Genomic DNA, 24,875 nt, shown 5'->3' with positions numbered 1-24,875 from the left:
GGTCCTGGCCTTAAATGGCTGTGTCCTACAAGGGAACCTGAAAATATTCTTTGTTAATTAGTGTCTTCTGAGAGTAACGTCTGTCTTTTGAATTAATAATGCAAGGTATATTCTCTTTCTCTCTCTCTCTTTATATATATATATATATATATATAACATTATATATACATATATATTATATCTCTACATCTATCTATCTATTCCTCTATCTTTCTGCAATTAAGGTCTAACTTTATTCAGTCAGTAGGATGATTGCAAACTTAGATTGTGGCCAGGCGAAGGGGGTTTTTCGCTGGGAATTTAAAAGAGATATTTCAAACAACCAGGAAGGTAAATCACTTTGTAAACTTATCTTTAATCATTTTTTACAGTCCAGCCCTTTTCTCCCTCCTTTCTGCCCTCCAACAATTTCTCATCTCATTCCTCCTACCCCGTCTCCAAGAGGATGTCTCCAAACAGACACATACACAATATCCCACCAGTTTGTCCCACTCCCATGGACATCAAGGCTCTCAAGGGTTTGGTGTGTCTTCTTTCACTGAGTCCAGACCATACAGTCTTTTTTGTACTTATGTTGGGAGTCCCAGGCCAGCCAGTAGTCACAACTAAGGAATGCCAAAAGGCTGAGAAACACCTAAAGAAATGTTCAACGTCTTTAGTCATAAGGGAAATGCACATCAAAAGAACCCTGAGATTCCACCCCACACCAGTCAGAATGGCTAAGATATAAAACTCAGGTGACAGCAGATACTGGTGAGGATGTGGAGAAAGAGAAACATCCCCCCCCCTTGTTGGTGGGACTACAGACTGGTACAACCATTCAGGAAATGAGTCTGGAGGTGACGCAGAAAATTGGACATTGTACTACCTGAGGATTCAGCTATACCTCTCTTGGGCATATACCCAAAAGATGCTCCAACATATAACAAAGACACATGCTCTACTATGTTCATAGCAGCCTTATTTATAATAGCCAGAAGCTGGAAAGAACCCAGATGCCCTTCAACAACGGAATGGATACAGGAAATGTGGTAAATCTACACAATGGAATTCTATGCTGCTATCAAAAACAATGACTCTATGAAGTTCATAGGCAAATGAATGGCACTGAAAAATATCATCCTGAGTGAGGTAATCCATCACAGAAAAACACAAATATATGCATTCATTTATAAGTGTATATTAGCTCAAATTCTCTAATTACCCTAGAAGCATAGAACACATGAAACTCAAGAAGTATGACCAAAATATGAATGCTTCAGTCCTTCTTTAAAACTGGAACAAGAATACGCTTGGGACGGAATAGGAAGGCAAAGTTTAGAACAGAGGCTGAAGGAATGCCCATTCAGATCCTGACCCACATGTATCCCATATGTCTACAGCCACCAAACTTGATAAGATGGATGAAGCAAAGAAGTGCAGGCTGACAGGTACCAGATGTAGATCTCCTGAGAGACACAGCCAGAATATGGCAAATACATAGGCGAATGCCAGCTTCAAACCACTGAACTGAAAATGGGACCCCTGTTGAAGGAATCAGAGAAAGGACTGAAAGAGCTTGAAGGGGCTTGGGACCCCATATGAACAACAATGCCCACCAACCAGAGCTTCCAGGGACTAAGCAACTACCCATAGACTATACATGGACTGACCCTGGGCTCCAACTGCATAGGTAGCAATGAATAGCCTATAAAGAGGACCAGAGGAAGGGGAAGCCCTTGGTCCTGCCAAGACTGAACCCCCAGTGAACGGGATTGTTGAAGGGAGGGCAGTTATGTGAGGAGGATGGTGAGGGGAACACCCATATAGAAGGGGAGTAGAAGGGGTTAGGTGGATGTTTGCCTGGAAACAAGGAAAAGTACTAACAATTGAAATGTAAATAAGAAATACCCAATTGTAAGTAAGAAAGACCCAAATGCTGGATCTAGAGGGAGTAAAAGACAACCATTTTATATTTTATAATATTACAACAACATAATTTGTTAAGGAAGAAAGAAAAAAATTAAAGACTTTTAAGAGTTTAATGCAAATGAAGGCACAACATACCTAAACTTATGGGACACAATGAAAGCAGACTTAAGAGGAGAACTCAAAGTTCTTAGTTCCTCCAAAATCAAACTGGAGAGAGTACAGCAGCAGCTTGACAGCACGCTTGCAATCTCTAGAACAAAATGGAAAAAATACACCCAAGAGGATTAGACAGCACGGCATACTGAGACTCAGTGCTGTAATCAACCAAGTAGAAACAAACAAACAAACAAAAAAGAAAAACAAAATGAAAAATCAAACAAAACAAGTACAAAGCAACAACAACAAAAAAAACCAAACTCTATGTAGAATGAACAAAACCAGAAGCTAGTTCTTTGAGAAAATGGACAACGTAGAAAAACCCTTAGCAGAGTCAGTGGAGGGCACAGTGACACTTTCGAAATTAATGAAATCAGAAATGAAAAGGGAGACAAAACAGCAGAAACAGAAAATATTAAATAATTATGAGATTCCATTCCATACACCTACACTCAACAAAACTTGAACATCAGGAGAAAGTGGGCAATTTTCTATATAGATACTGTTGGACCCGCAGGAATACCACCAAAGATCCATTCGTACCCAAAGAGCACCAGAACCGAGATTCGATGCAATCAGCAAGAGATTTATTAATTCTGGGACATCGGGGTTCCTCAGCCTTCAAGCAGGAGAAGAAGGCTAAGAACCCTGTTCTACAGATATATGCTACGTTTAAACACAAGAACCAAAAAAAAAGGCACAGGAATGGGGATGGGTACATCGAGGCACACAAGGATTTTTTTTGGAGCCATAGTCAGATTGACCATGCTTCCTGGACCAGTGCTCTGGATTTGGGTGGTGGAAAGTCTCTGCCATTCCTACCGGTCATGTGACTACCAAGAGGAGAGGATGTAACTAGGTAATAAAACCACAAATGAGAGGGGGAGGTATAACTGGTGGGATTTCCCGGCAGGGGAGCACACAAACACCCATCAAAGAGAACTCCAGAACAATTTCCCATAAGAATACCTATTACAAAATACTCAATAAATTTCTAGCAATCTAAATCCCATAACACATCAAAATAATCACCCATCCCAATCAAGAAGGTTTCATCCAAGGAATGCAGGGATGGTAAAGTATATGTAACTCCATAAATGTAATCCATTCTATAAACAAACTCAAAGAAAAAAAACCCATGTTCATCTCGTTATTTATTGTGATGGTTTGCATATGCTTGGCCCAGGGATTTGCATTATTAGAAGGGATGGCCTTGTTTGAGTTTGTGTGTCACTGTGTGATGGCATTTGAGACCCTCCTCCTACCTACTTCTCAGATGATTAGTCTGTTCCTTGCTTCTGTTGGGTGAAGATGTAGAACTCAGATCATTCTGCACCATGCCCCCCTGGATGCTGCCATGCTCCCTTCTTGATGATAACAGATTAAATCTCTATAGTTGTAAGCCCGCCCCAATTAAATGTTGTGCTGCAAATCTTGCATTTACCATTGTGTGTGTTCACGGAAATAAAACCCTAAGTGAGTCAGAAACTGGTACCAGGGCCTGGGGTATTATTGTGATAGGTCTGTTCATCCTTTACTTTGAAAGAATGTGTACTTTGAGACTTTGGATTTGGATAGCAGAAGAATGCTTTAAATGGGACTTAATGTGTTATCTTATTAGGAATGGGGATATCTTTGTTACTTAGAGTGATTTGAATTGTGCAGGATTGGCCCAAGAAGGTTCAAAGGGGAAGGATTTCAGTATGTGCTGTATGGACTGCTTATGTGGTATTTTGTTGTAGAATGTCCCTACTTTATTCCTTGTCTGAAGAGTCTGCCTGAGGCTAAGGGCAAAAACTCAGATTAATTGTCTTGACAAAGGAAGTGTCAGAAATATCCATCATAGACTTTGTTTTTGGGTTAAGTCTCATGTAGAGCACTTTAATGAAAAAAGGGAAGTTGAGAGATGAAAAGTACAAAATATATGATTTGAGTATTAAAGCTATCCAGTGAAATGGAGCTGAATCCTGCCTTGAAGGTTATTAAACTGAATTAAGGAAGTAATGATCTTGTGCCAAGATTCCACCAAACTAAATTAGCTCCAGCCATTTAGAAAAAACTTTTAATCCCACGAGACAGGAATACATGTCTCTGAAAACATAAACATGGTATTCTGTGGACTACCCCATAGAAGCCACATTCTCTTTAAGTTTCATTTTTTAAAAATCCTTCAAGTAGAAACAAATTGTTTAAATTTGTTTCTAAGGCTCACTGCTATTGTTAAAATAAAATATAGTAACAATAGCAACTTGGAAAAGAAAATGTAATTTAAGATCACAGTTCCTGGGGTTGGGGATTTAGCTCAGAGGTAGAGCACTTGCCTAGCGAGGGCAAGGCCCTGGGTTCGGTTCCCCAACTCCGAAAAAAAAAAAAGAAAAAAAAAGATCACAGTTCCTGGCTATATCTCATTATTGGATGATGTCACAGGTTCAGGAGCTTTATACAAGAGTACACAGCTATCCAAAGACAAGAGCAGAGATTGCTTAAATTATGTGTGCTAATGAACAGTTCTCTTTCTGAATTCTTTAACAACCAGGGTGCGTCCCTAGGAAATGGAAGCACTCACCTTAGTGAGTGTATACACCTCAACAAACATAATTATGACAATATCCCACAGATATAGTCATATGCTAACCTGATTCAAATGATCCCTGCTTGAGACTTTCCTTCCTGTGATGCCAGATTGTGCCAAGTTGACAATTATAAGGATCCATCACATCCTCTTCATTTCTATGGTCGGTGAGACAAACTGAAAAGTAAGTCTTCTGGGCTTTGAAATAACCAGAGCACTTGTGCATTGTTGGGGGATTTGAGAAGATCCCACCCTATACAAAATGGTATGGTGACAGCCTTAGGGTAACCAATAAAAGAATTAGCAGAGAAGCCCACGATTCCACTTACAGAAGAACTGAACACCATGTGTCTTATAGGTTTCCACACACAGTTTCACCACACCCATATTTTCAAGACATGCGAGTTGAAACAGCCAGATTTCATTAGAGAGATGAAGAAGTAAGGAATGCAAGATTTATACAGAGAACATAGTATCAGTAAACACATCTGCCATAATGTGGATGAACATTCAAATCCCTCAGTTGTTTTTCTATTATTTGCAATAGGAAATGTCTACAGTATGTAATACTCACAACATAAGTTCGAACACTGTATAAAGAGGATCTAAAATTTTGTCTCTCAGTCTCAACATCTTACATGCCTTAATAACCCATAATACAGTAAACACACACACACAAACACACACAAAATTTTATTAAAAATACATATCATTTCTTTTACATTATCTAGCATCTTTAGATAATCTCCTTGGATGACATACTTGAAGTATTTGGTACCTGAAGGACCACAGAACTTTAAAAAATATGTACATATCCACAGCAATCAATGGTAGGGATTTTCAAATGAAGGATACACACACACACACACACACACACACACACACACACACACACACATACACACACACATACAAACGAACCCCCACTAGCACACATGCACACACAGATCTGTATTTAATATGCATAAATCATCTCATTGCCTGGGCCACTCCCAAACTTGCACATTGCTAACGTACCCCCCTGTGACAGTTCTGATTGATTGCTTAGTAAAATCTTTATCACATCTTTGCTACTCAAAACCGACTTGGGGCAACACCGCTGAGGCTCCTCTTCCCTGGCACTTACATGGACGGTACTCTGTCTTTCTCAGCTCTCAAGCCTGCATCCAATTCGTTTCCTGGTTTGGTGATCCTCCTTGCTCATGAATCCAAAAGTGATTCCTTTGTCTTTGCCTAGACATTGGCCTCTTATAATTCCACCAATAAGAACATGCTGGGCATAGGGAGTCTCAGGTCTCAAATGCAGGATTCTCATGTAATTTGGGAATCAATTTAACACTAGAGGACATTACAACCAATCCACACCAATTGGGAAGAAGCAACAAAGAAACAAGCCCCAGCCCCAAGAATACTCCACTTTTTTCATCACCCTCCTTTAATCATCTGGTGAAACTAAGTTCACGTTCCGAAGCAGACAGGAGTTGTGGACTTCCCATTGGTGGCCACCTTCCTTTACTCGTGTTTTTGTTTTTGAAAACATAATGACGGTCTCTAATAATGCCCTGGCTATTTATCTTGTGCTCCTCAAAACACAACATGTGTACTCTAATACCAAATAACAAACGAATATCATTGACTAAACTGTAATACCCACATCCTAAAACAGTTGACATTTTAATCTACATAAGCATCTACCCCTAAATTCTGTACAGTGGGAAAATATATCTGAAATTGGCCCAGATGTGTTTCCTCGTTATTTTTTAATTGATTGTTCAATTTTTTTTCATTCCAGTGTTATCCCCCTCCCGGTCTACCCTGACTGTTCCACATCCCACACCTCCTCCCTACCACACCCAAGAGGATGTCCCCATCCCACCATCCCACATTGTGTTGCCCTAAGTCTCCTGAAGATATGTGTATCTTCTCCGAATGGGTCCAGACCTAAATGTCCTCTATTGTATGTGTTGGGGGCTCCTATGCTCATGTATATGCTGCCTGGCTGGTTGGTCAGTGTCTGAGACATCCCAGGGGCCCAGGTTAATTGACATTGCTGGTATTCATATAGTATCACTCTTCCGGTTTTTCTAGGTTTTTCCTCATTGAACCACAGGGTCCCAGTTTCTGTCCATTGGTTGGGTATAAATGTCTCCATCTGACTCTTTCAGCTACTTCTAGGGTCTTTCAGAAGGCAGTCATGATAGGCCCGTTTGTAAGCAAACCATAGCCTAAATAATAGTGTCAGATCTTGGTGTCTCCCGTTGAGCTGGAACCCAATTTGGACCTCCTTTTGCTCAAGCTCTTCTCCATTTTTGTTCTTCCAGTTCTTTTACACAGGGACTATTCTGGTCAGAGATTTTGATTTTTGAGATGGCAGCTCTATGGCATTCTGTGTCACAGTGATTAGGGGATCTCTTACTTGTCACAGTTTAGGCTTTGAGTTCATTTTCTGTCCATGATCCAGGAGCAGCTTTATTACAATAAATACCTGCCATTTTCATCACCTGTGTTTGAGTTGTGTTGTATTTGAGAGAACCCTATTGCACAAAGGCTTTTCCACATTTTTTATACTCATATCTTTAAAGCATGATTATTTTCATGATGATAAAGACTTTAGAAATTTGCAAAGGCTTTACCATATTCAATGCCTTCATAGCTTTTTTTTTTGCCCTGATGATGATATGTGAGAATTGAAAAGACCTCCCCATATTAAATCTATTCACATAGTTACTATCTGATATGGATCATTTCATGTTGGTGAAGTCTATAGAAATACATGATTGTTTCACCAGGCTAAATGCACTCACAAGGTTTTAAAAATACACTCAAAGGATTTTTCTAAAATATGGTTTATTTTTTGCCTTTGAATATGACTGATATGTGAAGGTGTTACCACTTTGCTTACATTCATAGGGGGTCCCTCCTGTTTGTCTTCTTTTATGTATTTGGAAGATGATTGCTCATTCAAATACAGAGGCATAATCATACTGATTATATTCATAGGGTGTCTACTGAGTGTGTCTTCTTTTATTTACTTGCAAAGTACTACCATTTACAAAAGGTTTGCCACATTTCTTACATTCATAGGGTTCCTATGCAGTGTGTATTATTTTATGGGCTAGGAGATGATTGTTTTGGGAAAGGTTTTACCACATCAGTTACAGTCCAAGCATTTTTCTCTAGTACCTATTCAGTTATGCAGTTGAAGATGCTTGTGATGTCTAAGGGTTTAAGAACATGTAACACATTCATTGGGTTTCTCTGCTGTACGTGATTGTTTATGTATTTGGAGGCCACTGCTTTGTGAGAATGTTATAAAACCACACTGGATGCATTCAAAAAACTTTCTGTCCTGTATGTGTACTTTTAAGATTTTAGAGACCACTGCTTTGTGAAAAAGCTCTGGCACATTGGTTACAGTTAAAGGGTTTCATTCCTGCATGGTTTCTGTTGTCTTTGTAGATGACTCTTTTGTGCAAAGGCTGTAGCATATTTGTTCCATTCACAGGGTTTCTCTCCAGTATGTCTTCGTTTTTGTTCTTAGATATTACTACTTCCTGCAAAGGCTTTCCCATATTGGTTACATTCATAGGGTTTCTCTCCTGTATGCATTCTTTTATATTTTTGGTGATCACCACTTTTTACAAAGGGTTTACAACATTGGTTAATTCATAAGGTTTTTCTCAATTATATGTTCTTTAATGTCTTTTGAGATTACTCCTTTGTGCAAAGGCTTTGCCATATTAGTTACACTCATAGGGCTTCTCTCCTGTATGTGTTCTTATATGGCTTTGGAGATGACTGCTTCCTGCAAAGGCTTTACAACATTGAGTACATTCATAGGGTTTTTCTCCTGCGTGTGTTCTTTTATGTTTTTAGAGAGTACTGCTGTGGTTATTAATGTATTGGTTACATTCACAGGGTTTGTCTCCTGTATGAGTTCTTATATATATTTGGAGACTACTGCTGTGTGCAAAGGCTTTCCTACATTGCTTACATTCACAGGGTTTCCCTCATGTATGAGTTCTTATATGACTTTGGAGATGATTTCTTCATTCAAAGGCTTTAAAACATTGGTTACATTCATAGGGTTTCTGTACTGTATGGGTTCTTTTATGTTTTTGGAGACCATGGTTTTGGGCAAAGGCTTTACCACATTGGTTATATTTATAACGTTTTTCTCCATTACATGATCTTTTATGTCTTTTGAGACTACTCCTTGGTTCAAAGGCTTTACGACATTGATTACATTCATAGAGTTTCTCTCCTGTGTGTGTTCCTTCATGATTTTGGAGAGCACTGCTTCTTACAATGTCTTTACAACATTGGTTACATTCAGAAGGTTCTTCTCCATTATGTGTCCTTTTATGTCTTCTGAGATTATTCCTCTGTACAAAAGCTTTACCACATAGGTTACCTTCATAGGGCTTCTCTCCATTATGCCGTTGGGTATGACTCTGAACTGCAAAGCCATTACCATACTGAATAAAAACAAAGGTCTGCTTTCCAGGAAAACTTCTTTCATACCTGCAAATACAATTGGCACATGTAAATTTTTTCTCACATTGATTATATTCATGAATCTTTTTTTTTTCGGAGCTGGGGACCAAACTCAGGGCCTTGCACTCCCTAGGCAAGCGCTCTACCGCTGAGCTAAATCCCCAATCCCCTCATGAATCTTTTTATATCAATGAATTCATTTCAAATTTGGTTTAAATGTAAAGAGCAAAATGATCTTAACATAATATCAGTTTGTTTATATTCAAAGGTGTTGCCTTATATTCTGGGTTGTCTTGAACTTTTGAAGACACATGGAATAGGAAGAGAATTGATTACATGACTCATATTCATTCCATAATTTTTCTATTAAGATTGTTAACATATTTGAAGAAAACTCTATGAACTCAGAGCGTTTGTAGTCTGGCTGTGAACATAAATTTTGATATCTTTGAGGAATACTACATTTGCAACATGAGCCAATACAAAGAGGAATATTTCTATAACCCTAATCTCATAAAGTGATTCAGCACTTTGAATGTGTACATGTTGACCGTCATGGTCAAAAATTAATATTTATCAACTTTTCCCATATTAAGAAACTCTCCTCAAACTGGTATCTATTGTACATCTTCTAACTGTTCTGGAAAAGAGAGAGGTATGTTGCTTCTTTCAGTATCACTATGCTCTCCTGGCTTGCATTCATAGGGACATATGACATCCATAGCAAAAGAAGAATAATGCATTACATTCAACACATAACAAAATAAATTTCTATATTACATTTACAAAATTTCAATTTGTTTTCCTCAGAGAGATGTGGTACAGGGTTTCAGGTTTCTCCACAAAACCATTCTTGAATCTCTAAAACTGTCCATATCCTTAAATTTAGCCATGCTGTTACAGAATACGGTTCACCACAATTTACTATGGACTATTTGCTTATTAAAAGGGTGTAGACATATAATGATGACCCAATCAATATTTGATGCAGTGTGTATTTTACCCAGTTTCTTTTCTTTAAAACTTGCTGCACACATGAAACTTTCTTGGGAGGTATTATCTTATCATCTTTCACGTGAAAATTACCTTCCATGTCTTCTAGAACTTTTACAATATTCTTCAGTACTATTGTCTTCCCAAATGTAGCCTAAAAATGGTATCAGTGAAATTATGTTAAATTATTGGAATTAGGCAACATTTAAATAACTATCTGTAGTGAACTTTAGAACCATGACTGATTTACTAACTTCATTCTTCCTCATTTTTAAGTGAAATAAAAAAAAACAAACAAAACAAAACAAAACAAAAAAAACAAAAAACAAATCAGGGTTGGGGATTTAGCTCAGTGGTAGAGCGCTTGCCTATCAAGTGCAAGGCCCTGGGTTCGGTCCCCAGCTCTCAAAAAAAAAACAAAAAAACAAACAAACAAAAAAAAACAAAACAAAAAATGGATCAAATATTAAACAAAACCAGCTGTTCCTATATTTTACAAAGTGAATGATAAGTTCATTGAATTACCTATAGCGCTGAGATTCCTACAGGTCTCCAGCATTAAGCCACGGTAGAGACTCTTCTTTTTTTTTTTCTTTTCTTTTCTTTTCTTCAGAGCTGAGGACCAAACCCAGGGCCTTGCGCTCACTAGGCAAGCGCTCTACCACTGAGCTAAATCCCCAACCCCGGTAGAGACTCTTTTGAGAAGGATTCAGCAATGCCCACTCTTCCTGGGTGAAGTTCACATGCACATCATCATAGGTCAGTACATCCTAAAAGATACAATACACGTGTACATGATACAGCATGATACCGCCTTCCAGTCTCCATTTGTGCCCACAGCTGGAGCTGTCTTAAGGAACTGCATATTCAAAACTGGTCTTCAGGGCTGGTCTATCAGGAGCACTCTCACTCCTAAGCACACAGGTGAAACCCCACTTTCTCTCCACTGACTGTCCAAAGGGAGAAATACCTGGACCTCCCAAGGCCCAGGATCTATACAGCAACCTGGGATGGTACTCTTATGGTCTGCATCTGGTCCCAGAGCTGAGGCTGTCCTATTGCTCTCTAGACCAAAACCCTCGCCACATTGAGGTGTTCTCTTAGGAGTGCTCTCATTGCCAATCACTCGGGTTGGAACACACATTTGCTCCACAGTTGTTAAAGGAGAGACGCCCTTGGAACATTCTTGGCAATGGAGTGGTGGGGAGGCCTGGGAGAGGACAGACCTGATCTCTATCTGCACCCAGTGGTAAGGGTGTGTCATAACCCTCCAGACCAAAAACAAGGCCAGAGAGTACTGGTCTCCCAGGAGCATTCTCATTCCTAAGATCAGGGGCATATGAGTCTGCAGGAGGAACAAGCTATTGTCAGAAACAGCAAGATCAACTAACATTAGCAATAACTGGATGGCAGTAGGCAAGCATATGAAGCGAAGCATCAGAAATCAACACTAATTGTCATCATCACAACGCAGTTCTCTCACCACAACAAGTAATGGGTATATCAACATACCAGCAAAGCAAGATTTGGATTGAAAATCACATCTCATGGTCATGATAGAGGATTTTAAGCAGGACATAATTACCTCCTTTAAAGCAATACAGAACACATGTAAATAAGTAGTTGCCTTAGGGAGGAACCAATAAAATCCCCTAAAGATTTACATTAAAAAACTAATAAAGAGGGGAAGAAACTGAACAGAGTCATCTAGGATCTAAAATTGTAAATAGGAACAATAAGGAAACCACAAGGAGAGACAAACCTGAAGATAGGAAACATAGGAAACAGATCAGGAGTAATACGTAAGCATCACCAATAAATTATAAGGGTTTGAGAGAGAATCTCAGGGGCAGAAGATACCATAGAAAACATTGACACAACAGTCAAAGAGAATGCAAAAATCCCCGCAAAACTTCTAAGTCAAAACATCCAGGAAATCCAGAACAGAACAATGTTGTGAGAAGAGCAAACTTAAGGTTAGTAGTTATAGAGAATAATAAAGATGCCGAACTTAAAAAGCAAATATCTTCAAATTTTTTGTGAAGTAAACTTCCCTAACATAACGAAAGAGATGCCCAAGAACATAAAAGGAGACCACAGATTCAAAATAGACTGTACCATAACAAAATTTCCTCCCATCACACACATCATTTAATGTCTGCTTCCTGCTATATGGATTATGTTACAGGATGTCGAATTTGTACTATTTACAGACCCAGCAGTATGAGCACATGAGAAACTTTTGCATCTCAGAACCTCCGTTTGTAACTAAGAATTGAATTTCTGTGAATCATTCCATTGGCTGGAGGTAATAGAAAGGTAAAAGGATTCTAATGAACTACTTCTGAAGGAACCCTATTACCTCTTTTCTACTAATTTCTAAAAAATTGACAAAATTAGTCACACAAAACTGAATGTAGAACATTCAGAAATTCAAGAACTCACAAAACGACATGGGAAAGAGAGTTCATCACACAGACTTGTGGGCCCTCCTGGGATTGCAGGGCAGTAGAGACCGCCAACTCTCCCTACCATTGCCCACATCCCTGGTCTAAGAGGAAACTGTATAGGGCCTCTGGGAACAGGAAGATAGGCACAATCAAGCTGCAGTAAACTGCAGTCCAGAATGTGTCCTGATCTGAAGAGACCCAGTCAAGTAGCTCCCTGCACCCAAATCCTGTGGGAGGGAAGCTATACCTTCAGAAGGGCAGACACACCTGGGAAACCACAGGAGACTACTCTCTGCCCACATTTCTGACTCTAGAGGAATTTGCTTAGTCCCATCTGGGTGCCCTGTATGCAGAGATCCTGGAGGAGGTGGAGGCCCTGCTGACTGATGCCCTCACTGAGAGCTTAAACACAGCCCCGAGGAACACTTCAGACATGAGACTAGAGGTAAGAATAACTTTTCTGTTCCAAGGAACTTGCCTGGGGGACTCATGACACACGCCCACAGGAACAGCTGAAAGCCAGTGGACAGGAAAGACTACACTCCTGAAAGCAGAACACTCTGTTACCATAACTGGCTGAAAGAAAACAGGAAAACAGGACTCTTGACAAACAGGCCTATAGGACAGGTCAAGTCACTGTCAGAAATAGCAGAATAACTTAACACCAGAGGCAACCGGATGTTGACAGGTAACTGAAGGAACCCAAGCAACAGGAATCAAGAATACATGGCATCATGGGAACCCAATCCTCCCACCAAAGAAAACACTGGATATTCAAACACACCAGAAAAGCAAGATCTAGATTTAAAATCACATTTGATCACGATGATGGAGGACTTCAAGAAAGACATAAAGAACTGCCTTAGAGAAATGCAGAAAAACACAAATAAACAAGTAGAAGACCTTAGAGAGGAAAAACAAAATCCATGAAAGAATTACAGGAAAACACAATCAAACAGGTGAAGGAACTGAAAATGGAAATAGAAAAAAAATGAAGAAAGCACAAAGGGATACAACCCTGGATATAAAAAAACAAACAAACAAAAAAAAAAAAACAAAGAAAGAGACAAGGAGCTGTAGATACAAGCATAAAACAGAAAACTAGAAAAAGAAGAGAGCATTTCAGGAGCAGAAGATTCCATAGAAATCATTGACACAACAGTGAAATAATGTAAAAGGGAAAAAGCTACTGGCCCAAAATATACTGGAAATCCAGGACACAATGAGAAGATCAAACCTAAGCATAAAAGATATAGAAGAGAGTGAAGAATCCCAGCTCAAAGAACCAATAAATATCTTGAACAAAATCATAGAAGAAAACTTCACTAACCTAAAGAAAGAGATGCCCATAAACATAAAGGAAGCCTCCAGAACTCCAAACAGTTTGCACCAGAAAAGAATCTCCACCCGTTACATAATATTCAAAACACCAAATGCACAAAACAAAGAAAGAATATTAAAAGCAGTAAGGGAAACAGGTCAAGTAACCTATAAAGGCAGACCTATCAGAATTACACCAGTCTTCTACCAGAGACTATGAAACCCAGAAGATCCTGGAAGGATGTCATACATACCCTAACAGAACACAAGTGCCAGTCCAGGTTACTGTACCCAGCAAAACTCTCAATTAACATGGATGGAGAAACCAAGATATTCCATGAGAAAATCAAATTTACACAATATCTTTTTACAAATCGAGCCATACAAAGGATAATATGGTGAAGCCCAACATAAAGGAGGCAGGCTACACCCTAGAAAAAGCAAGAAACGAATTGTCTTGCAACAGAAAAAAGGGAAGACAAGTACACGAATATAATCTCACATCCAAATATGAATATATCAGGAAGCAACAATCACTATTCCTTAATATCTCTCAACATCAGTGGACTCAATTCCCCAATAAAAAGACACACTAAGAAACTGGATATGTAATGAGGATCCAGCACTTTGCCGCCTACAGGAAACACACCTGAGAAACAAAGACAGATACTACCTCAGTGTGAAAGTCTGGAAAACAACTTTCCAAGGAAATGGTCTGAAGAAGCAAGCTGAAGTAGCCTTTCTAATATTGAATGAAATCAATTTTCAAGAAAAAGTCAGCAAAAAAGATAAGGAAGCGCAAGGCCCCGTGTTTGGTACCTAGCTCCGAAAAAAAAAAATATCAAGTATTAAACAAAACCAGCTGTGCCTATGTTTTACAAAGTGAATGATAAATTCATTGAATTACCTATAGCGCTGAGATTCCTACAGGTCTCCAGCATAACACATTGGTAGAGACTCTTCTGAGAAGGATCCAGCAATGCCCAATCTTCCTGAGTGAAGTTCACATGCACATCATCATAGGTCAGTACATCCTAAAAGATACAATACATGTGTACATGATACAGCATGATATCGCCTTCCAGTTTCCATTTGGTCTGCATCTGCTTCCAGAGCTGAGGTTGTCCTATTGCTCTCTAGACCAAAAACCTTACCACATTGAGATTTTCAATTTTCAAGCAAAAATCATCAAAAAAGATAAGGAAGGACACTTCATATTCACCAAAGGAAAAATCCACCATGATGAACTCTCAATCCCAAATATCTATGCTCCAAATACAAGGGCATCTATATACATAAAAGAAACCTTACCAAAGCTCAAAGCATAACTTGCACTTCACACAAGAATATTAGGAGATTTCAACACCCCACTCTCACCAATGGATAGATCATGGAAAAAGAAATTAAACAGAGACATAGTAGACTAAAAGAGGTCATGAACCAAATCGACTTAAACAGACATTTATACAACATTCTATCCTAAACAAAAAGATATACCTCCTTCTCACCAGCTCATGCTACTTTCTCCAAAACTGACTGTATAATCGGGCACAAAACAGGCCTCAACAAATACAGAAAGGTAGAAATAATCCCACATGTTCTATTAGAACACCATGGCTAAAGCTGGTCCTCAATAACAACAGGGAAAGAACTCCCACATATGCAGGGAAGTTGAACAAGGCTCTACTGAAAGATAACCTGGTCAAGGAAGAAATAAAGAAAGAAATTATAGATTTCTTAGAATTTAATGAAAATGAAGGTACAACATAGCCAAACTTATATATAGGACACAATGAAAGCTGTGCTAAGAAAAAAACTCATAGCTCTGAGTGCCTGCAGAAAGAAAGAGGAGAGAGCATATGTCAACAGCTTGACAGCACATCGAAAACTCTAGAAGAAAAAGAAGCAAATACACCCAGGAGGAGTAGAAGGCAGGAAATAATCAAACTCAAAGCTGAAATCAACCAAGTAGAAAAAAAAAAAGGACTATACAAAGAAGCAACAGAACCAAAACCTGGTTCTTTGAGAAAATCAACAAGATAGATAAACCCATAGCAAGACTAACCAGAGAAGACAGAGAGTGTGTCCAAATTCACAAAATCAGAAATGAAAAGGGAGACATAACAACAGAATCAGAGGAAATTAAAAAACTCATCATATCCTACTACAAAAGCCTATACTCAACAAAAGCTGGAAAATCTGGACAATTTCCTAGACAGATATCAGGAACCGAAGTTAAATCAGGAACCGATAAACCATTTAAACAACCCCATAAACTGTCAAGTATTAGAAGCAGTCATTAAAGTCTCCCAATGAAAAAAAGCCTAGGTCCAGATGTGTTCAGTGGAGAATTCAATCAGACCTTCCTAGAAGACCTCATAGCAATACTATCCAAACTACTCCGCAACATTGAAATAGACGAAGTGCTACCCAATTCCTTCTATGAAGGCACAATTACTCTTTTACCTAAACCACACAAAGACAAAACGGAAAGAGAACCTCAGACCGATTTCTGTTATGAATATTGACGCAAAAATACTCAATGAAATTCTGGCAAACCGAATCCAAGAGCACATGAAAACACTCATCCATCATGATCAAGAAGGCTCCATGCCAGATATGAAGGGATGGTGTAATATACGGAAACCCATCAATGTAGTCCACTATATAAACAAATTGTAAGATAAAAACTATATGATTGTTTTATCAGACGCTGAGAAAGCAGTGGACAAAATTCCACACCCCTTCATGATAAAAGTCCAGGAAAGAACAGGAATTTTGGGCCCATATAGAAACATAGTAAAACTATATAAAGCAAACCGGTAGCTACCATTAAACTAAAAGGAGAGAAACTTGAAGCAATACCACTAAAATCAGGGACTAGACAAGGCTGCCCACTCTGTTCCTACTTATTCAATATAGTTCTTGAAATCCTAGCCAGAGTATTCAGACAGCGAAAGGAGATCAATGTGATACAGATTGGAAAGGAAGAAGTCAAAATATCACTATTTGCAGATGATATGATAGTATATTTAAGTGATCCCAAAAGTTCCACCACAGAACTACTAAAACTGATAAACACCTTCAGGAAAATGGCTGGGTACAAAATTTACTCAAATAAATCAGAAGCCTTCCTCTACACAAAAGAGAAACAAGGCGAGAAAGAAATTAGGGAAAAGACACCTTTCATAATAGTCCCAAATAATAGAAAATGCCTCGGTCTGACTTTAACCAAGCAGGTGAAAGATCTGTATGATAAGAACTTCAATCCTGTAAAGAAATTGAAGAAGATCTCAGAAGATGGAAAGATCTCCCATGCTCATGGATTGGCAGGATTAATATAGTAAAAATGGCCGTTTTACCAAAAGCAATCTACAGATTCAATGCAATTCCCATCAAAATTCCAATGCAATTCTTCAGAGAGTTAGACAGAACAATTTGTAAATTCATCTGGAATAAGAAAAAACCCAGGACACTTAAAACTATCCTCAACAATAAAAGGACTTCTGGGGGAATCACTATCCCTGAACTCAAGCAGTATTACAGATCAGTAGTGATAAAAACTGTATGGTATTGATAAAGAGACAGGCAGATAGACCAGAAGAATAGAATTGAAGATACAGAAATGACCCCACACACCTATGGTCACTTGATGTTTGATAAGGGAGGCAAAACAATCCAATGGAAAAAAGATAGCCTTTTCAGCACATGGTGCTGGTTCAACTGGAGGTCAGCCTGTAGAAGAATGCTGATCAATCCATTCTTCTCACCCTGTAGAAAACATAAGTCCAAGTGGATCAAGGACCTCCACATCAAACCAGATACACTCAAACTAATAGAGATAAAAGTGGGGAAGAGTCTCTAACACGTGGGCACTGGAGAAAATATACTGAACAAAACACCAATGGCTTATGCTCTAAGATCAAGAATCGACAAATGGGATCACATAAAACTGCCAAACTTCTGTAAGGCAAAGAACACTGCTGTTAGGTCAAAACAGCAATCAACAGATTGGGAAATGATCTTTCCAATCCTACAACAGATAGAGGGCTTTTATCCAAAACATACAAAGAACTCATGAAGTTAAACTACAGGGAGACAAATAACCCTATTAAAAATGGGGTTCAGAGCTAAACAAAGAATTCACAGTTGAGGAATGCTGAATGGCTAAGAAGCACCTAAAGAAATGTTCAACATGTTTAGTCATGAGGGAAATGCCAATCAAAACAACCTTAAGATTCCACCTTGAACCTGTCAGAATGGCTAAGATCAAAAACTGCAGAGACAGCAGATGTTGGCGAGGATGTGGAGAGAGGAACACTCCTCCACTGATGGTGGGATTGCAGACGGGTACAACCACTCTGGAAATCAGTCTGGAGGTTCCTCAGAAAATTGGACACTGCACTACCTGAGGACCCTGCTTTAACTCTCTTGGGCATATACCCAAAAAATGCCCCAACATATAACAAAGAAACTTGCTCCACTATGTTCACAGCAACCTTATTTATAATACCCAGAACCTGGAAAGACCCAGGTGCCCTTGAAGAGACGAATGGATACAGAAAATGTGGTCCATCTACACAATGGAATATTACTCAGCTCTGAAAAACAATGACTTTATGAGATTCATAGGCAAATGGATGGCACTGGAAAATATCACGCTGAGTGAGGTTACCCAATCACAGAAAAACACACATGGTATGCACTCATTGATAAGCGATTACTAGCCCATAGTCTCGAACTACCATAGATCCATAGAACACATGAAAATCAGAAGGGTGATCAAAATGAAGATGCTTCAGGATTATCTGTGACAGCCAAGAATAAACATGACCTTGAAACTTGTTGAGACAGGAAGCAGGAAAGAAACAAGAGCCACACCAAGGAAGGGATCAGAATGATAATGATAAAAGAGAAAGATCAGTTACCAAATGCTTGGATTACATAAGGAATTGAAGCTGGGAGAATGGCATCCTAAACCTTGGGGTAGAAGAGGAGGTATGCCAGCACTATTCTGTGACAGTTAGGGAGTGAGTTCTGATTAGAGAATCAGAAGGTCAGTTTTGCATTGACTTGATAAATAGGGCTCCCATGCCACTGGTCCCATGGATTCATACTTAACACTACGGAAAAGGAGAAGAACGAAATGATTTAATTATATTCTCATTTACTATTTGTCAAATTCAATACACATTGGATGGTCCGATATTTTCCAAGGACTGATGTTTGTACTAGAGCACACCAAGTATTATATCTTTTCTCTAACATTGTGTATTTTCAAAGAGGAATAATAACTTTCCTGGTTAGGCACAGCCACACTTTGTCTAGATCTTCTTTTTTTCAAACTAGTGGAAATACAGAAATTTGGTTCATACATATAAGTTCAGTTTCTCTTTTAATTTCACCTTCGCTCCGATCTGGAAAACACTCCAAGATGACCAGTCTGGAAATTTACTGAATGTCTAAAATTACTTGCCTACTCATGGTTAATGAGAACGAGTTCCAAAGCAGAAATGCCTCGCCTTCTTTATTCCTCCTGCTTTTTTTGGGCTGTGATTATACCAGCTCCAAAGTTGTCAGAGAAGTAAATTCTTAACTACACAGGTTCCTTGTAATTTGTAGTTCTTGCATCCCTAACACAGAGAGGTTAGACAACACTCATTCATGTCTTCTTTTTCTCCTTAATGACAAGACAAACGAGATCGTGAAAAGAGTTGAGGACAGTGTTCTGACCACTGGTCAGTAGAGGCAGGATTAGGTGGTCAAATCAATCTTAACTGGATGACTTCAAGAAAGCCTGAGCTACAGAGATGTTGCTTGAAAAAGGAAGATATAAATTCTCTTTATACGAAAAAATGAAATTCTTAATTCCTGGGAAACATTAGAGAATAGAACCAAGTACTGGAATATAGCATGTGTGCATAAAAAATGAAATTTTTAAAGTAATAATCAAAATTGACTTTAAGCAAAGATAAATACAAGTGACTTTGAAAAACAGCAGGTCCTTCTTCATAGAAGGAATGGCATTAATAAGATAGTTTTTATCCTTGTCTCTATGTGAAATGTTAACTGCTGATATCTATATCATGACACACCAAGCTACAGACGATGGCATCTGCTATCCAATTTGGGAATGATTTAAGTTTGTAAACAAAGATTGCACATATCTCTATATTATGGGTCCTAAAATAGGAATTTATCATCCACTGTCTCAAGCTCATCTTCCAAAATTAAGGATCCACAAATCTACTTTTTTATTACATGTATTATTTAATATGTGATGTGAAATTAGAAATTTTTCACCCTGCCTGAATCAGGTACTTCTCCAGAATGGCGACCACTATAGCAGACTCCCTTCAAATTTGGTTGTTGATCTAGCTATTGCCCGCCCTTTTTCATCTGACAGTTAAGAGAGTACACAATTCCCCTGGTTCTCATGTGAAGGTAGTAGAAATGGACAGTTCATTATATGACTCAAACAAGCAAGTATAAAACATCATTTTGCTTCATTCCTTTATCTCAAAAATTTAGGCATTTCCAGTAAAAGAATGCAAGGTCATTGCCCTGGGGAGCAACTGACCAAGATCAAGGCTACCTGAGTCTTAGGCTAGTCTAAGACTACATTGTCTGAGAATCATTTCAGTACAGACCAGAAGATACAGCTCTCTCAGAGTTAATATATCCCAGAAAGAAATCCCTTCCCATACAATTAAAATATCAACAAGCAAAAGTCTTTTTAATGATACCATGGGCTCCGTTCTGTGTAATGCTAAAAGAGGAGCTAGCCAAAAAACAGTGTTTTGAATTCCACATATGCTGGGATGGATGATTTTCTATCCAGAAAAGGCCTCAGGTTGTTGAAATACAGTTTAAATAAGGATTGCAAGTGCTACGTAGGCAGCTAGCAGATTGACACAGCAAAGATCCCCAGAATCATTTCTTAAGTGCATGAGAGTCCTGAAATAGTAGTTTCTTTTCCAGTGATGGGGTCCTGATTTGGAGGTCCAGAGGATGACAATGCTAGGAAAGGTAGAAAGTAGAATCTGCAGCAGCTGCGGTGGGTAGATCATGCACAAGCTGTGTCTTATACAAAGTGAGCTTCTGAAGAGTAGCGTCTTTTATACTATTTACAGGGGATAAGTAGAACCAAGTGGAAATTTCTATGAAGCTGTCAGTAACACTCATACAGTGGTACAATCTCAGGAGAAGTCTAATAAAACAGTTCTGTACAAAGGGAACACTAAGAATCCATAAAACATTCCTAACCAAGTCCACAGTTGACTTGGAACTGATAATCGTATCCATATGGCAGACCAGGCCTCAATGTTCTTTGTGACCCTATAATCTCATCTTGAGCATTTTATTAGGGTCCTGTTCTTTGATACCATCATGGGCCTTATCGCTCAGTTTAAACAAGATTTGTCCCCTTTTTTATGGTTTGGAGACAAATATCTGGACAATCCTGCTAAACAAACATATATACTACTAACCTAATCTTAAACAGGACTGCTTAGCATACTCCATACCCATATAGAAGGAGAGGGGAAGGGGTTAGGTGGATGTTTCCCTGGAAACCAGAAAAAGTAATAATAATTGAAATGTAAATAAGAAATACCCAACTGTAAGTAAGAAAGACCCAAATGCTGGATCTAGAGGGAGTAAAAGACAACCATTATATATTTAATAATTTTATAACAACATAATTAGTTAAGGAAGAAAGAAAAAAATTAAAGACTTTTAAGAATTTAATGCAAATGAAGGGACAACATACCCAAACTCATGGGACACAATGAAAGCACACTTAACAGGAGAACTCAAAGTTCTGAGTTTCTCCAAAATCAAACTGGAGAGAGTACAGCAGCAGCTTGACAACACACTTGCAAGCTCTAGAACAAAATGGAACAAATACACACAAAGATGGCATGGCATACTGAAACTCAGTGCTGACAACAACCAAGTGGAAACAAAGAAAGAAACAAAAAAGAAAAACAAAAAGAAAAATCAAACAGAACAAATACAAAGCAACAACAACAACAACAACAACAACAACAACAACAACAAAACAAACTCTATGTAGAATGAAAAAAACCAGAAGCTAGTTCTTTGAGAAAATGGCCAAGGTAGAAAAACCTTTGCCAACCTCAGGGGAGGGCACCTTGACTGTGTCGAAATTAACGAAATCAGAATTGAAAAGGGAGAAAAAACAACAGAAACAGAAAATACTAAATAATTATGAGATCCCATTCCAAACACCTATACTCAACAAAACTTGAACATCAGGAGAAAGTGGAAAATTTTCTCCACAGATACTCTTGGACCCTAAGGAATACCACCAAAGATCCACAGGTAACCAAAGACAACCAGAGCCTAGATTCGATGCAATCAGCAAGAGGTTTATTAATTCTGGGGCATCGGGGTTCCTCAGCCTTCAAGCAGGAGAAGATGGCTAAGAACCCCATTCTACAGATATATGCTATATTTAAGGACAACAACCAAAAAAAAAAAAAAAAAAGCCACAGGAATGGGGATGGGGCTATCAAGGCCCACAAGGATGTTTTTGGAGCTATAGTCAGATTGTCCTTGGTTCCTGGAACAATGCTGTGGTTTTGGGTGGTGGAAAGTCTCTGCCATTCCTACCGGTCATGTGACTACCCAGAGGAGAGGGTGTAACTAGGTAATAAAACCACAAATGAGTGGGGGAGGTATAACTGGTGGAATTTCCCGGCAGGGGAGCACACAAACACCCATCAAAGAGAACTCCAGATCAATTTTCCATAAGAATACCTATTACAAAATACTCAATAAATTTCTAGCAATCTAAATCCCAGAACACATCAAAATAATCATCCATCCCGATCAAGAAGGTTTCATCCAAGGAATGCAGGGATGGTAAAGTATATGTAACTCCATAAATGTAATTCATTGTATAAACAAACTCAAAGAAAAAACCCATGTTCATCTCATTATAAATTGTGATGGTTTGCATATGCTTGGCCCAGGGATTTGCACTATTAGCAGGGATGGCCTTGTTTGAGGTGGTGTGTCACTGTGTGATGGCCTTTGAGATCCTCCTCCTACCTACTCCTCAGATGATTAGTCTGTTCCTGGCATTCTTTGGGTGAAGATGTAGAACTCAGATCATTCTGCACCATGCCCCCCTGGATGCTGACATGCTCTCTTTTTGATGATAATGGATTAAACCTCTATACTTGTATGCCTGCCCCAATTAAATGTTGTGCTGCAAAAACTTGCATTTACCATTGTGTGTGTTCACGGAAATAAAACCCTAAGTGAGACAGAAACTGGTAGCAGGGCCTGGGGTATTGCTGTGATAGGCCTGTTCATCCTTTTCTTTGAAAGAATGTGGACTTTGGGACTTTGGATTTGGATAGCAATGGAATGCTTTAAATGGGACTTAATGTGTTATCTTATTAGGAATGGGGCTATCTTTGTTACTGAGAGTGATTTGTATTGTGCAGGCTTGGCCCAAGAGGGTTCAAAGGAGAACGATTTCAGTATGTGCTGTATAGACTGCTTATGTAGTATTTTGTTGCATAATGTCACTACTTTATGCCTTGTCTGAAGAGTCTGCTCAAGGCTAAGGTGAAAAGATTCAGAGTAATTGTCTTGACAAAGAAGTCTCAGAAATACCCATCATAGACTTTGTTTTCAGGTTAAGTCTCATGTAGAGCACTTTAATGAAAAACGGGAAGTTGAGAGAGGAAAAGTACAAAATATATGATTTGAGTATTAATGTTATCCAGTGAAATGGAGCTGAATCCTCCCTTGAAGGTTAGTAAATTGAATTAAGGAAGTAATGATCTTTTGCCAAGGTTCCACCAAACTAAATTAGCTCCAGCCATTTAGAAAAATCTTTTAATCCCAGGAGACAGGAATACATGTTTCTAAAACCATAAACTTAGTATTCTGTAGACTACCCCATCCAAGCCACATTCTCTTTAAGTTTCATTTTTAAAAAATCCTACAAGTAGAAATGAAATGTTTAAATTTATTTCTAAGGCTCATTGCTTTGTTAAAATAAAATATAGTAACAATACCAACTTGGGAAAGAAAATATAATTTGAGATCACAGTTCCTGGCTATATCTCATTATTGGATGATGTCACAGGGTCATGAGCTTGATACGAGAGTACGCAGCTGTCCACTGACAAGAGCAGAGATTGCTTAGATTATGTGGGCTAATGAACAGTTCACTTTTTGAATTCTTCCACAACCAGGGTCCGTCCCTAGGAAATGGAAGCACTCACCTTAGTGAGTATATTCACCTCAAGAAACATAATTATGACAGTATCCCACACATATAGTCACATGCTAACCTGATTCAAATGATCCCTGCTTGAGACTTTCCTTCCTGTGATTCCAGATTTTGCCAAGTTGACAATTATAAGGATCCATCACATCCTCGTCATTTCTATGGTCAGTGAGACAAACTGAAAAGTAAGTCTTCTGGGCTTTGAACAAACCAGAGCACTTGTGCATGGTTGGGGGATTATGACAAGATCCCATTCTATACAAAATGGTATGGTGACAGCCTTAGGGCAACCAACCAAAGAATTAGCAGGGAAGCCCATGATTCCACTTACAGAACAACTGAACACCAGGTGTCATATGGGTTTCCACACAGGTTCATCACACCCATATTCTCAAGACATGCATGTTGAAACATCCAGACTTCATTAGAGAGATGAAGAAGTAAGGAATGCATGATTTATACAGAGAAAAGAGTATCAGTCAACACATCTGCCATAATATGGATGAACATTCAAGTCCCTTAGTGGTTTTTCTATTGTTCTGATAAAATACCATAACAAAGGAAACACATAGAAAAGCTCACTGAGGACTTACAGTTTCATAGTAAGTACAGTAAGATTTTGCAGCCATTTTTGCAAGACATTTATTCTCATTGTGAGCTCCAAGTTTATGAATTTGAAAAACCTGTTGCTTGGTGAGCCATT

The 24,875-nt window shown here is 38.7% G+C and overlaps 1 long non-coding RNA gene across 2 annotated transcripts in view; it reads right to left on the bottom strand.

Moving 5' to 3' along the window:
* Window positions 1–6,382: 6,382 nt before the first annotated feature.
* The window catches only part of LOC148006603 (uncharacterized), a 40,802-nt gene continuing 22,309 nt past the window's right edge, over window positions 6,383–24,875 (bottom strand). Inside the window, exons 2-4 of one of the 2 annotated variants that reach the window (XR_015684088.1) lie at window positions 14,807–14,933; window positions 10,655–10,899; window positions 9,138–10,283 (exon numbers count right to left, since the gene is read on the bottom strand). This is a non-coding gene — a long non-coding RNA (uncharacterized LOC148006603). Of the gene's footprint in view, window positions 10,284–10,654; window positions 10,900–14,806; window positions 14,934–24,875 lie in introns of both variants that reach the window. The other variant, XR_015684087.1, reaches the window with a different exon arrangement.

Source organism: Rattus norvegicus, chromosome 3, assembly GCF_021556685.1.
Source record: "Rattus norvegicus strain SHRSP/BbbUtx chromosome 3, alternate assembly SHRSP_T2T, whole genome shotgun sequence".
NCBI classification, from domain to species: domain Eukaryota; kingdom Metazoa; phylum Chordata; class Mammalia; order Rodentia; family Muridae; genus Rattus; species Rattus norvegicus.
This window is presented reverse-complemented; position numbering and strand designations above follow the sequence as displayed.